The sequence below is a fragment of the Ascaphus truei genome, unplaced genomic scaffold (assembly GCF_040206685.1).
Source record: "Ascaphus truei isolate aAscTru1 unplaced genomic scaffold, aAscTru1.hap1 HAP1_SCAFFOLD_769, whole genome shotgun sequence".
Taxonomy (NCBI): Eukaryota; Metazoa; Chordata; class Amphibia; order Anura; family Ascaphidae; genus Ascaphus; species Ascaphus truei.
This window is the reverse complement of record NW_027457104.1, coordinates 46,899-61,951: the sequence shown is the minus strand read 5'-3', so window position 1 is coordinate 61,951 and position 15,053 is coordinate 46,899. Positions and strand designations below refer to the sequence as shown.

General features: G+C 44.8%; 1 long non-coding RNA gene across 1 annotated transcript; it reads left to right on the top strand.

The window, feature by feature from the left end:
- The first annotated feature begins 4,462 nt into the window (after positions 1–4,462).
- LOC142486181 (uncharacterized) lies at positions 4,463–8,083 on the top strand. The gene is made up of 3 exons (XR_012798846.1): positions 4,463–4,694; positions 5,718–5,837; positions 7,985–8,083. It is a non-coding gene; the product is annotated as an uncharacterized LOC142486181 (long non-coding RNA).
- Positions 8,084–15,053: the final 6,970 nt, after the last annotated feature.

The following is a 15,053-nucleotide window of genomic DNA, read 5'->3' as shown; positions in this document are numbered from 1 at the left end:
CTATCTGGGCTGTGGAAATACCAGATGGGTAGTGTAGGGTGGCTGTGCACTGTAGAACCCTAAACACAGTAGTGCCACTGTTGGTCGCTGTCATCGCTGACGTAGTTACTTTGGTGGAACATATGCTGTGAAGTATGTATATACAATTATACCAAGGTACAAAAATAGGAGAATGAGAAAAGGAACATAGAGTAGTACGTCTTTGGCTAAGAGAAGAAGAAACCACTTGATTGTCTCTCTCTCTCTCTCTCTCTTTTTATATATATATAAAAATATAAAAAAGTGTAAAATGGGGGGGTTTGCGAGGTGTGAAATAGGCCTTGCAACACTACCATTTGAGTAAAAGTTGTGCCCTAAAAAAAATGTCATGGTAGGTGTGCTATGGGGTAGGGAGGGGGGCCTGATCCTTGCATTTGTCCTGGGCCCCAAGATTTCTGCTGGCGGCCCTACTGACAAGGGATTCCTCAAATTGGGCCCAGCAGAAGCTACTTCCCAAGCAAGCAATTGCCTTTTTATATTATTTGTTCTGCTTTTTACTATTATCAGTATATATATGTAACATCGCCAAAAGAAGGGTCGTGCGGTCACTGCTGTATTTCATCTCCTGTCTGCACCGCTGATAAGAGGCATAGAGGAATTTGTGAGGGCGGACCCTCGCTCTCGCAGAGGGGAGGGGTTTGATGTCTGTCTGTGTGTGTGTGTGTGAGAGGGAGAGAGAGAGTGTGTGTGTAAGAGGGAGAGTGTGTGTGTGTGTGTGTGTGTGTGTGTGTGTGTGTGTGTGTGTGTGTGTGTGTGTGTGTGTGTGTGTGTGTCACCCACCCTGTTTCCCTCTGTCTCACTTTCTGTCGCCCTCTGTCTCACTTTCTGTCACCCTCTGTCTCACTTTCTGTCACCCTCTGTTTCCCCCTGTCACCCTCTGTCTCACCCTGTCACCCTCTGTCTCACCCTGTCACCCTGTGTCACACCATGTCACCCATTTTCTCCCTGTCAACCTCTGTATCTCTCGGTATCACCCTGTCATTCTCTGTCTCACCCTGTCACCCTCTGCCTCACCCTGTCACCCTCTGCCTCACCCTATCTCACACACTCTCTGTGTCTCACACACTCTCTGTGTCTCACACACTCTCTGTGTCTCACACACTCTCTGTGTCACACACACACGTACACTCTCTCTGTGTCACACACACACTCTTAACAAGGACTAATTGTAGTATAATGTAATACAATAAATAAACATGTCAAAAACGAATGTTGTTCTTACTAGGAATTTATTCAATTTTTTTTAAAGCGGGCCTGGGGCGGGGCTAGGTGATGAGTAGATTTTTTTGTTCAGCGAGTAGATTTTTGGGTGATTTGTCAACCACAATATATATATATATATATGTAAGGGGGCCACTCCCGGCTTCCCTGATGTTCCTTTGCCCCTTGCCTTACCCCTGTGGCAGTGGGGGAAGGGGATGGCGACTTTTCCCAGTTGGCGCCGCTATCTGTGCCGGCGCCGTCGGGGGCCCTGATGCTCGAGCATGCGCAGATAGCCACAGCGGCCATGTTGTGTTTGGTGCGAGGTTCGCGCAATACGCAGAGGTTGGCAAGGGTAGTGGTGGCCATTACAAGTGTACAGGAGATCTGGTAGGTTGCGCAGGTGCAGTTATGTGTAGCGGTGGCCACTACAGCTTTGCACAGGTGCAGTAGAGACCGCGCACACAGTCCCCATAGGAAAGAGGTTCTGAGTGGACTACATCCCCCAGCAGCCTCTGGTGAATGCCCTATGTTCCCTGTCACCTGCAACCAACCAGCCACTGAGACTTGCAGATTCTCTGCAGCAGGGAATTTGATACATTGTTTTGTGCAGTCAGGAAGCAGACTGGGAAGCACGTGAGTGAGTGAGACTTAGGGGACAAAGGGGGAAAGAAGGTGGGCAGAGAGCTGCGAGATTCTGCCCTAGGCCAGAAATCCCCAGGCTAGAGTTGAGGCCCTGACTTCCCACTAGTGAGGGTGGGTGGTCACAGGGACAGGCCCTAGTACAGGAACCTGTCACTTTAGAGAGAGAGAGAAGTGAAGGAAGCAGAGACTGTCGCAGCACCATTACAGAGGTTTAGGATCAGACCTCTTCAAGCACAGCAGCAACCAACCGGGTGGGATCGCCCTGGAAGGTAACCCTGACGTATCTTCACCGTCGGATCCTTTGCGAAGTCTGTTTGCAGGTCCTAGCGCTGGAGCGCTCGGCAGGTAACATCCATAAGTGCACCAACTATAAATCAGTACATAGTGGCTGTGCAGTCACACACACACATACCTTACTTTGGGGGTGGGGTTGTGGTGTGGGGAGTTGGACATGGTGTGGGTACACGGTGAGGGGTTGCATCCTGCGAGACACGTGAGTTACTGTGTCTCCTAGAAGAGAGACACTTAATGTATGACATGCATAGTTATGTTACTGTTAGAAAAGTCACTGTTCTTTTATATGCTGTGTGCGTGATATTATATTATTGTCCTGTGAGGAACAACTCCCGCTCTGCTTGGAGCCATCACAGGTGGAGGCGCTGCACCATATAGTATTGTTCAGGAGGATACACCCCAGGCTCTTATTGGCAGAGGCTCAGGCCTCCTGTGAGCCTCACAGGTAAAGCACCACACTGGGTAATACATATAGCTCCCCTCACATGCACCCTATCTGCGATTGGGTGGGGGAATATGGGTTACATATATATATATATATATATATATATATATATATAGTACCGACACACTTTATTCGAGTGTGGCCGGTACCGCAAGCCGGGAGATTTCCCGGCTTGCTAGTGGCCGCCCCTCGGCGTGCCGCGCGTCATAGACGCGCGGTCACGTGTCTTCGGGAGCGTGCGCCCCCTGCACGCGCGTCCAGGGGCTCCCCGAGGGAGCCCTGGTGTCCCGCGATCGCGGGACAGCGGCAGGGGGTTCCGGGGGACCCGGCGGACCCGGCAGCGGTAGGGAGAGCGCCCCGATCGGAGGGCGCTCTTCCGCTGCTTCGGCGCGCGCCCGTCACTCTCGGGCGCGCGCCAGGCTACTGCTGCGGCCAAGAACGGGCAAATGCTCGAATAAACTTGGCCGCAGCAGTATATATATATATATATATATATATATACAGTGGTTGACAAATCACCAAAAAATCTACTCGCCACACAAAAAAATCTACTCGCCACCTAGTACCAAACGTGTGCTGCTTGGGCCAATATTTACTCGCCCGGGGGTTAAATCCACTCGCCCGGGGCGAGCAAATGTATAGGTTTGTCGAACACTGTATATATATATATATATATATATATATATATATATATATATATATATATATATATATATATATATATATATATATATATATATATATATATATATATATACTTATTATTAGGCTATAACTGCAGCACTGATTATTGTGCTACCTAGTTCTTGTTGGTTCTTAATAGATTGCTATGAGGGATATTGTTATATGCACTTATGATATAATACACCTCATTTAGCAATCAGGACGCCACACTCCATATATTTTAGCACCCTCCCCATCAGTTACATATGTTGCTGGTACCATGGTTTTTTACCTCACTACTTCTTATTGGGACTCACACTGGTACTGTCATTTAGCGCATGAATATTTATTTTGTTCTAACAAAATTAACACAGTATAGGAAAATATGCATTTGTCAGAGGGAAAGGCCAATAATCTGGAGTCAGGTCACCCTAATGTATATTAAAAATAAACACAGGCCTGTCTGATACTCCCTGATATTATAAAGTAAAGAGGCCACTCTATAATAAATATTTACACAGGCCTTTTTAAGTCTGTCCCTAATAATCTGTAATCAGGAGGTCATTATAAGTGTTAAAACAGTAGTGGTACTGTGATATTAAAGTGACAATCCCATACAAGTTTAATTCAGCCCAAATCCACACAATAATGTTAATAAATGCATTATAAATATCACATGACCATATGTATACTGTCTTAGTTCATGGCTGTGTTATTACATCATTACATGTGTAATTAAATCCGTGACATTCTCAGGCTCCCCCCTTCTGTGACAATCATACAGCCGGGCCGTTACATTGCAACACACTAATCCCGCCCCTAGTGACATCACGTGATCAGTAACCAGTCAGAGAAGCTAAAAGGCAAAGAACTACATTTCCCACAATGCACCTCGTGGAGTGTGGCTAGCAGCTACACCTTCTCTCACTAGTTTGTCTCCTGCGAGCTTCCGTACACAGCGTCTTGTTAGAGTGGGGCGTGGACATGTGTAAACTTCAATGGTGGGAAAATGAGACAGTTTTAGCTGCTAGCTGAGCAGTGGTACAGCGCTCTGTAGAAGGCGCTCTCAGTCGGGTGAGTGATTTTTCAATGTGTGTGTTTATTTTATTTCATTTCTCATTTTACTTTCACTTTAAGTACTGCATGCTTATTTTTTTCTGTGGGCATTTAGGGATTTAAGTGCTCTGTGAGCCGAGTCCTCCATTGAAGGAGGAGCTATGAGGCCAACCTATCACAGCTACTGTACCATCTTCAGTTGCTTTCAGTATACTGATTAATCCACGGCACAGAATATGCAACTTCAAATACATCTATCAACTGTCTATATGTTAAGCCCCCGGACAAGCATTTGCTTGTTAGTTATACACTAGTTTCATACAAGCACTTCACACAGGGGGCTTCAACTTAGGTAGTACTTGACCGGCCGGTCTGAGTGTTCTCATTTCCATATATTTCTTGCCTCTACACTTTATTTACATACTTTGTACTTATTACTGCAGTGTAGCATTTTTCCCCACACCTTAAGGTTCAGTTTATAACAGCTTTGTAGGTCACCACTGCTCCTCATTTTAACCATTTATGTGTATGTGATTAATAAACCTTTATTGATACAATTTGTGTATGTTAGAGTGCTATTCAGGGGATTCTTTTTTTCTGTGTTAGTTTTCATATATATGTGTGTGTGTGTGTGTGTGTGTGTGTGTGTGTGTGTGTGTGTGTGTGTATATATGTATATATTTATGTATATATATTTGTGTGTGTGTGACCTTGGGCAAGTCACTTCATATCCTCTGTGCCTCAGGCACCAATGTCATAGATTGTAAGCTCTATGGGGCAGGGACTTGTGTCTGCAAAATGTCTCTGTATAGCGCTACGTAAAACTAGCAGCGCTTTAAAAGAACATGCTGTTATTATTATTATATATAAATGTGTATGTATTTATTTATATAGCACTATTAATGTATATAGCGTTTCACAGTAGTAATACATGTGAAAATCCTATAAATAACAAATACAAATATCAGGTCATGGGAATAAGTGATTTGGACATAAAAGTAACATTTCGGAAGTGTGGACAACTAATACATCTTGTAGATTGCCTTTACAGTGTGATGTCATTGATTCAGTAGATTGTGTGCAGACCAGGACTGCAGTACAGTGTCACTCACATGGATGACTTGCGTGGTAGAAGCTCAAGAACAAGGATGTCAAACTCCAGTCCTCGAGGGCAGCAAACAGGCCAGGTTTTCAGGATATCCCTACTGAAAACCTGGCCTGTTTGGGACCCTCGAGGACTGGAGTTTGACATGCATGCTCTAGAAGGAGCACAGCTGTGGGTGGGAGGTGGATTTGCTTTGCATCAAATGGTTTGGAGCAAGGTTTATTGTATGTATTATCATAATAACAATGCAATGCTTAACTTTTATTTTAGGAGGGATGACTGCAGAACAGAAGTGAATATTGAAGCCATGTGTTCCTTTTCTTGCAAAAGAGAAAATTTGAAGGACAGTTGAACAGAATGAAAATTACTACACAGAGACAGATAAGCAATGTGTATATTTCTCATTTACCATTTAGTATTTGTCGTTTTATTGACTCCACACAATCCGGCTGCTACGGGTTTCACATTGAACATTTTCATCTCTACTCTACCCCTTCCTGTGATCTGAACCATGCAAGTTTTCATTGATTCAATACATCATGAGTAGAGTGTGGCTACAGTATGAAGTAAAGACCCAAGGACCACATCTACTACCATTCATAACAAGAACATGTGCAGTAGCGCACAGCTGCAGTTCTATGTGATTGTTATGAAAGGTTGAGGTGGTTCAATTCTATGAATCTGGAGTGGGATGGATCCTGTTTGCATCACATGGTTTCATCTAGGCCAGTAGATTATATAACTCTCAGTACAGGTTACACATGGCATCAGTATTAGTGATGTAAAGAGGAGGAAAGCTTCAATGTGGAGAACAAAGCCAAGTAATGTTGAAGTTACTCCTTTTACCATTTACTTGGTCAGTCTGTACTGTCTACTCCCCACACAGCTGCTAAGGGTCTTCCATTTTAAATACTTTCACCTCCTATTCTGCACTGCTTTGCTGCCCATTATTTAGAGATGCGTTCCAGTCATGTTTACCACTCTGAATCTCTCTGCAGTCATTGATTCAGCACATCATGGGTAGAGCATGGCTACAGATACAGAAAGCTTTTATTATTTTACCGGCTGATCATCCATAATATTGCATTAAAACATAGAATATCACTTAATTTCCAAAAGATTCAGTGATGCTGATAATGCAGAATCTCACAACATTTCCCATCATAATGCCATAATGCACCAGAGGAAGAAATAATCCTTGCTATATCTGTACATTGTGTGACGTATTACCTCCATGACCATTGAGAGCAAGTACATCTTCTGTATAGAGCGGCTGTGTTATGATGCAGTTATTGATCATCATTGACATAATCACAAGAATCTTATGCAAAGGGAAATTGTCCGCAGCGAAGTGAGATGTGTGCCTGTTTTAAGTCCTCCAGCTTAACGCCCCTACACCTCCCACTACACAGACATACTTACTTATGCATACACTGACATCTGGCATACCTACACACACCCCAGGGCCACTTCTTCCCCTGATGTCAGGGAGAGGATTGGCATGCAGAGTGCAGTAAGTCTCCACGTTACTCTGGCCAACAGTCTTGGCCTACCCCCAGCATCTGTCACCCACAACATCTGTTCCCTCCTTGTAAAGTGCTGAACTATCTCACCTGGGTCAGTGCTATAGCTGATCACAGTGCCCGATCATGATGTCACTGTGACAGGCAGCAGTGCAGATTGACCGGTCAATCAATGCAGTGCCGCACCATATGCACTAAATGAGATTTCCGTGCCCCCTGTCAGGTTACTCCCTGGGCAGTGACCCTGCTCACCCCCTCCCCTAGTTCCACCTCTGATCACAATTATCTCTCTTGGAGAGTGTAGCAAATTGGTGTTGGTGGAATCTCACCTCTGCCATGCATGGTCACAATCTGGGCACAGGACCCAAATAGTGGGCAATGTGGCACTTCTTACAGTAGAGAATAAGTAACTATATTCTTTACTTGTGTATTAAGGACCTTATTTGCATTAAAATTCAGTCCCCATGGGACCAAGACTTTCTGGCTTACTGAACAAAGTGGAATTGTTTCGTAGAGGGTGGAGAATTGTATTTTATCTGAAATTACCCCCTCTGCACAAAATACAAACAATTATACACATACATGTACCTTGTGGAAGTTGTTGCCCTCTATCTTCCTGTGGTCTCTCCCTGTTTCTCACCGTGCCTCCTCCCATTTCCTTGCACCTCTGCGTCTCCGCATATATCCCTATACTCAGAGCCGGCTCCGGTCAGTGACATGGGATGCCCAAATATGAGCATATCCATACATGGGCATCCATGCCACTGACCGGAGCCCACTCTGTTGCGGATATGGAGAGAGACTGGGAGATTTACATCCCCTTATAATTCATATGGTGCATAGTACTGGCACGTATTGTTTTACCGTTACTGTGTACCTTCCTACTTTCACACTGGTACAGTATGTGCTGCAGTGGGACTGAGAGGGATATATTGGTAACACATAGTTATTGTTGGGGGAATTCAATCCATTTTGAAAATAGTAATGCAATGTTTTATACTTTTTTTTTTGCAGTAATGAAGAATGAAAAAGTTCTGTTGAAATTGAATTGGAGGTGAACTGGAATCATCATCAACTCTGCACCAGTGTGAATTGATGTTCTTTAATGTTCTGATAAGGTACATGCAACATCTCTTCCTCAACCCCTACACCACTCTCTGCCTCTTGCCTCTCTCTCTCCACCTCCCTGCTAAGCGTATTAACCCATCTAATGTAATCCACATTCCATGTCTCACTTTACTCTTCACTTCTCACGTGCCCTCTGGAATGTCTGCTCTCTGACTAACAAGGTCTATTTGTACATGACCTCTTCTGCTCTCATCATCCACCACTTCTCATTCCCCTCACCCCTGTCCTACTCGATACCTCAGCTTAATTGAACTCTCTCCTCTGACATCTACCCTTATCTCTAACCTCTCCTCACTTTCTGCTTAAACTAACTATCTTGTTAACTTTTACAATGCTATCATCTCCTCCTCCTCCCTCCTCCCTCCTCCATTATATATTTATATGCCCCTTCTAGGCTCTGACACACTCATCCCTCTAAGGCCATGATTATCATGGGCACATGCTTGGTCATCCACAGTGCGTGCGAGCGATGCAGAGCCGCCTCGGACCTCAGTGCAGGGATTGCTGCATACCCCAGCATCTGTCACCCACAAACAATACACACACTAATACTCCCCACAATACACACTATAATACCTCCTCAATACTAATCTCTCCAATAATATTATAGCTCCAAACACAATATACACAACACCCTTACACAAGATACACAATCTAGTACTCTCCTCTGCACCTCTACACACAATATAATACTCCCACACACACAATATACACACTACCCTCCTACCCCCATAAAATACAACCAATAATACACACACACTTTGTGGATGTTGGGACCAGCTCCCGGCATGCACCAGTGAAAGAGAGAGGCCAGCAGAAGCTCGGAAGAACTCCCTCTCTCCATCCGTGCCTCCCTCCGTTTCCCATCTTCTCCCTGTCTCTCTCCCTCCCTTTCCTTGCATCTCCCTGCGTCTTTACGTATACCCAGTCAGTGACGGCTCTGGTCACGTGATGCCTTAATATGGGCTTATCCATATATGTTCATCCACGTCACTAATGTGATGCCCGCACTGTTGCGGAGCTGGTACTTACGACGCGCACTTATTGTTTTATCAGTACTGCGTACCTGACTCTACCGGCCTACTTTCAACACTAGTACAATAAGTGCTTCACTACGAGTGAGTGGGGAATATTGGCATCACACAGTCACTGTTGAATATGCCATTCAATCCATTTTGAAAATAGTAATGCAATGTGGTTTTGTTTTGTTTGCTTTTTGCAGTAATGAAGAATGTTATAAGTTATATTAAAATTAAATTGGAGGGGAACTGGATTCAGCATTTCATCATGAACTCTGCACTTGTGAGAATTTACCTTCTTGAATGCCCTGAGAGGTACACTACCGACACACTTTATTGAAGTGTGGTCGGTACCGCAAGCCGGGAAATCTCCCGGCTTGCTAGTGGCCGCCCCTCGGCGTGCCGCGCGTCATAGACGCGCGGTCACGCGTCATCGGGAGCGTGCGCCCCCTGCACGCGTGTCCAGGGGCTCCCCGAGGGAGCCCTGGTGTCCTGCGATCGCGGGACAGCGGCAGGGGGTTCCGGGGGACCCGGCGGACCCGGCAGCGGTAGGGAGAGCGCCCCGATCGGAGGGCGCTCTTCCGCTGCTCCGGCGTGCGCCCGTCACACTCGGGCGCGCGCCAGGCTACTGCTGCGGCACAGAACGGGCAAATGCTCGAATAAACTGTGCCGCAGCAGTACACGCAACTTTAAGACTATAATCTGCTGTGCAAGCTTTCGTGCTATACCTCCCCCTCAGGTTTTGATTTATACATTTGCTCCCTCAAGTCATGTCCTCTAATATTTGAAAGCTCTCTCCTAGCATTTTCTCTCTACCACAGAACGTCATCCCAATGTAACCTCTCTCTTGTTCTCTCTGCTTGCTGTTTCCTCACTTTTCTGTTAAACTTTTCTAATTTCTCTAACTTCCACACTCCTGCTTTTATCCACATGTTCTCCTCTTTCCTTCCCCTACCTTTGCATGTGTCTACACACTGCACCATTTGTACAGACCTCTATTGCAGCTATTTCTGCACTGCTCAATGAAAAGCACTCATGTACATCCTATTCTCTGCGCCCCCTCTCTCTCTGCGCCCCCTCTCTCTCTGCGCCCCCTCTCTCTCTGCGCCCCCTCTCTCTCTGCGCCCCCTCTCTCTCTGCGCCCCCTCTCTCTCTGCGCCCCCTCTCTCTCTGCGCCCCCTCTCTCTCTGCGCCCCCTCTCTCTCTGCGCCTATCTGTCTCATTCTCTCTACGTCCCTCTCTCTCTACATAGAGCTATCTCTGTCTCTCTCTACACCTATCTCTGTGTCTCCTTCTATGTTTGCTGATGTGTGGGATATCTCTTATAATCTTGAACCTGCTCATATACACATCGGGTCTCCCTGCCTCTGCCTCCCTGCTAAGAGTGTTAACCTATCTAATGTAATCCACATTCCTTTCCTTACTTTTCTCTTCCCTTCTCCTATGCCCTCTGGAATGTCCGTTCTCTGACTAACAAGGCTCTAGTTGTACATGACCTCTTCTGCTCTCATCATTCACAATCAGTCATTCCCCTCACCCCATCTTACCTGTCCCACTGATTTTCCTCTGCTTAATTAAACTCTCCTCTGACATCTACTCTAACCTCTCTGCTCTCTCTCTCTCTTTCTGCTTAAACTGACAATCTTATTAACTCTTACAATGCTATCCTCTATATGCCCCTTCAAGCTCTGACACACACGTCCCTCTAACCCACACCCTTGGCTAAATTCCCAAACATGTTCATCACACTTCCACTCACTGTTCTTAATGCCTATGAAGGAAATCTCACACTTGATGTTTGATTTTTCTACAGTAAAAATGTCTCCAGTCCTGTATAAAGCTGCTCTCTGGGGCCAAACCACACTACTTTTTTTTCCACATTCATCAACACACAAATTTAATTTACGCTGTCTTTTTTCCCCTGTATTTGACTCCCTCCACTAACCTTCTTCTCACACTTGCCATCCTTCCTTCACTTCTCCTCAAGCATTTGACTACTTCAGAGGCAAGGTGGATGCCACCCACAAGGAGATTCCTTCTGTCCCTTCCCCCTTCTCTCCTTCTACCTAATTCTCCTTCTGCATTTGACTCCTTTTCTTCTCTTACAGAGCTGGAAGCTAATCATCTTCTCTTCTCCCTCTACCACATGCCCTCTAGATCGTATCCCCTCACACCTTACTGCATCTCTTAGTCCCCACTCTCACCCACATCTTCAAGTCCTCCCTATTCTCTGGCTCTTTACCCTCTTACTTTAAGCCTGTAGTGGTCACCCTTTTCTCAGAAACAACCTACACCCTATGTGCCTTACTAACTACCGCCCTATATCCCTCCTGCTGTTTGTCTCCTAATTGCTAGAATGTCAACATTCTTAAATCACATGCCCACCTGGATCCTTTACAACCTGCCTTTCGTACAGCTCGTTCTACAGACTGTGCTTAAAGCAAATTCCCAAGGTCACTTTTCCCTACTAATCCTACTTGATCTATCTGCTGCGTTTGATGCTCTCAATCACTCTCCTCCTTCATATTCTAAACTCTCTCTTGGTATCCGTAACACAGTTCTATCCTGGTTTTCATCATAACTTTCCTGTCACACATTCTCCATCTCTGTTGCTAACATGTCTTCGTCTTCTATTGATCTGTCTGTGGGTATACATCAGGGCTCTGTTCTGAGATCTCTCTTTCTCTCTACATACTATCATTTGGTGACCTCATCAACTCTTTGTGACAATCCTATAAATAACAAATACAAATATCAGGTCATGGGAATAAGTGATTTGGACATAAAAGTAACATTTCGGAAGTGTGGACAACTAATACATCTTGTAGATTGCCTTTACAGTGTGATGTCATTGATTCAGTAGATTGTGTGCAGACCAGGACTGCAGTACAGTGTCACTCACATGGATGACTTGCGTGGTAGAAGCTCAAGAACAAGGATGTCAAACTCCAGTCCTCGAGGGCAGCAAACAGGCCAGGTTTTCAGGATATCCCTACTGAAAACCTGGCCTGTTTGGGACCCTCGAGGACTGGAGTTTGACATGCATGCTCTAGAAGGAGCACAGCTGTGGGTGGGAGGTGGATTTGCTTTGCATCAAATGGTTTGGAGCAAGGTTTATTGTATGTATTATCATAATAACAATGCAATGCTTAACTTTTATTTCAGGAGGGATGACTGCAGAACAGAAGTGAATATTGAAGCCATGTGTTCCTTTTCTTGCAAAAGAGAAAATTTGAAGGACAGTTGAAGAGAAGGAAAATTACTACACAGAGACAGATAAGCAATGTGTATATTTCTCATTTACCATTTAGTATTTGTCGTTTTATTGACTCCACACAATCCGGCTGCTACGGGTTTCACATTGAATATTTTCATCTCTACTCTACCCCTTCCTGTGATCTGAACCATGCAAGTTTTCGTTGATTCAATACATCATGAGTAGAGGGTGGCTACAGTATGAAGTAAAGACCCAAGGACCACATCTACTACCATTCATAACAAGAACATGTGCAGTAGCGCACAGCTGCAGTTCTATGTGATTGTTATGAAAGATTGAGGTGGTTCAATTCTATGAATCTGGAGTGGGATGGATCCTGTTTGCATCATATGGTTTCATCTAGGCCAGTAGATTATATAACTCTCAGTACAGGTTACACATGGCATCAGTATTAGTGATTTAAAGAGGAGGAAAGCTTCAATGTGGAGAACAAAGCCAAGTAATGTTGAAGTTATTCCTTTTACCATTTACTTGGTCAGTCTGTACTGTCTACTCTCCACACAGCTGCTAAGGATCTTCCATTTTAAATACTTTCACCTCCTATTCTGCACTGCTTTGCTGCCCATTATTCAGAGATGCGTTCCAGTCATGTTTACCACTCTGAATCTCTCTGCAGTCATTGGTTCAGCACATCATGGGTAGAGCATGGCTACAGATACAGCAAGCTATTATTATTTTACCGGCTGATCATCCATAATATTGCATTAAAACATAGAATATCACTTAATTTCCAAAAGATTCAGTGATGCTGATAATGCAGAATCTCACAACATTTCCCATCATAATGCCATAATGCACCAGTGGGAGAAATAATCCTTGCTATATCTGTACATTGTGTGACGTATTACCTCCATGACCATTGAGAGCAAGTACATCTTCTGTATAGAGCGGCTGTGTTATGATGCAGTTATTGATCATCATTGACATAATCACAAGAATCTTATGCAAAGGGAAATTGTCCGCAGCGAAGTGAGATTTCAGCCCCCAAACGTCTGTAATCTTAATGCAATGTCTTACTTTTGTTGCAGTGAACACTGAAGAGACGGATCTACTACAACACTGTACAGGATGAGCATACGCTACAAGCAGCAAAATGATCTTGCAGTTGACAGTATGTTGTTCTGGTAATGTGCACAATTATTATTTATGGGCTACACACCACAGTGCTGGACATATTCTGTTAACTTCAACTCTACTCCTAACATGGAGATGTCTTCCTGGTGTTACTGATTCAGTACATCATATGCACAGTGTGGTTATGATATGATGGATTGATTTAATGAACCCACCAACCAATGATGACATCTGCATCATCTTCTGTAAAGTGCAGCTACAGCATGATATTATCAGCATTTGGTGCGGTATAATCAGAGGTATCTATGTGCTTTTGTGCCTGTTTTAAGTCCTCCAGCTTAACGCCCCTACACCTCCCACTACACAGGCATACTTACTTATGCATACACTGACATCTGGCATACCTACACACACCCCAGGGCCACTTCCTTCCCCTGATGTCAGGGAGAGGATGGGCATGCAGAGTGCAGTAAGTCTCCACGTTACTCTGGCCAACAGTCTTGGCCTACCTCCAGCATCTGTCACCCACAACATCTGTTCCCTCCTTGTAAAGTGCTGAACTATCTCACCTGGGTCAGTGCTATAGCTGATCACAGTGCCCGATCAGGATGTCACTGTGACAGGCAGCAGTGCAGATTGACCGGTCAATCAATGCAGTGCCGCAACATATGCACTAAATGAGATTTCCGTGCCCCCAGTCAGGTTACTCCCTGGGCAGTGACCCTGCTCACACCCTCCCCTAGTTCCACCTCTGATCACAATTATCTCTCTTGGAGAGTGTAGCAAATTGGAGTTGGGGGAATCTCACCTCTGCCATGCATGGTCACAATCTGGGCACAGGACCCAAATAGTGGGCAATGTGGCACTTCTTACAGTAGAGAATAAGTAACTTTATTCTTTACTTGTGTATTAAGGACCTTATTTGCATTAAATTCAGTCCACATGGGACCAAGACTTTCTGGCTTACTGAACAAAGTGGAATTGTTTCGTAGAGGGTGGAGAATTGTATTTTATCTGAAATTACCCCCTCTGCACAAAATACAAACAATTATACCCATACAAGTACCTTGTGGAAGTTGTTGCCCTCTATCTTCCTGTGGTCTCTCCCTGTTTCTCACCGTGCCTCCTCCCATTTCCTTGCACCTCTGCGTCTCCGCATATATCCCTATACTCAGAGCCGGCTCCGGTCAGTGACATGGGATGCCCAAATATGAGCATACCCATATATGGGCATCCATGCCACTGACCGGAGCCCGCTCTGTTGCGGATATGGAGAGAGACTGGGAGATTTACATCCCCTTATAATTCATATGGTGCATAGTACCGGCACGTATTGTTTTACCGGTACTGTGTACCTTCCTACTTTCACACTGGTACAGTATATGCTGCAGTGGGACTGAGAGGGATATATTGGTAACACATAGTCATTGTTGGGGGAATTCAATCCATTTTGAAAATAGTAATGAAATGTTTTTTACTTTTCTTTTTTTTCAGTAATGAAGAATGAAACATTTCTGTTAAAATTGAATTGGAGGTGAACTGGATTCATCATCAACTCTGCACCAGTGTGAATTGATGTTCTTTA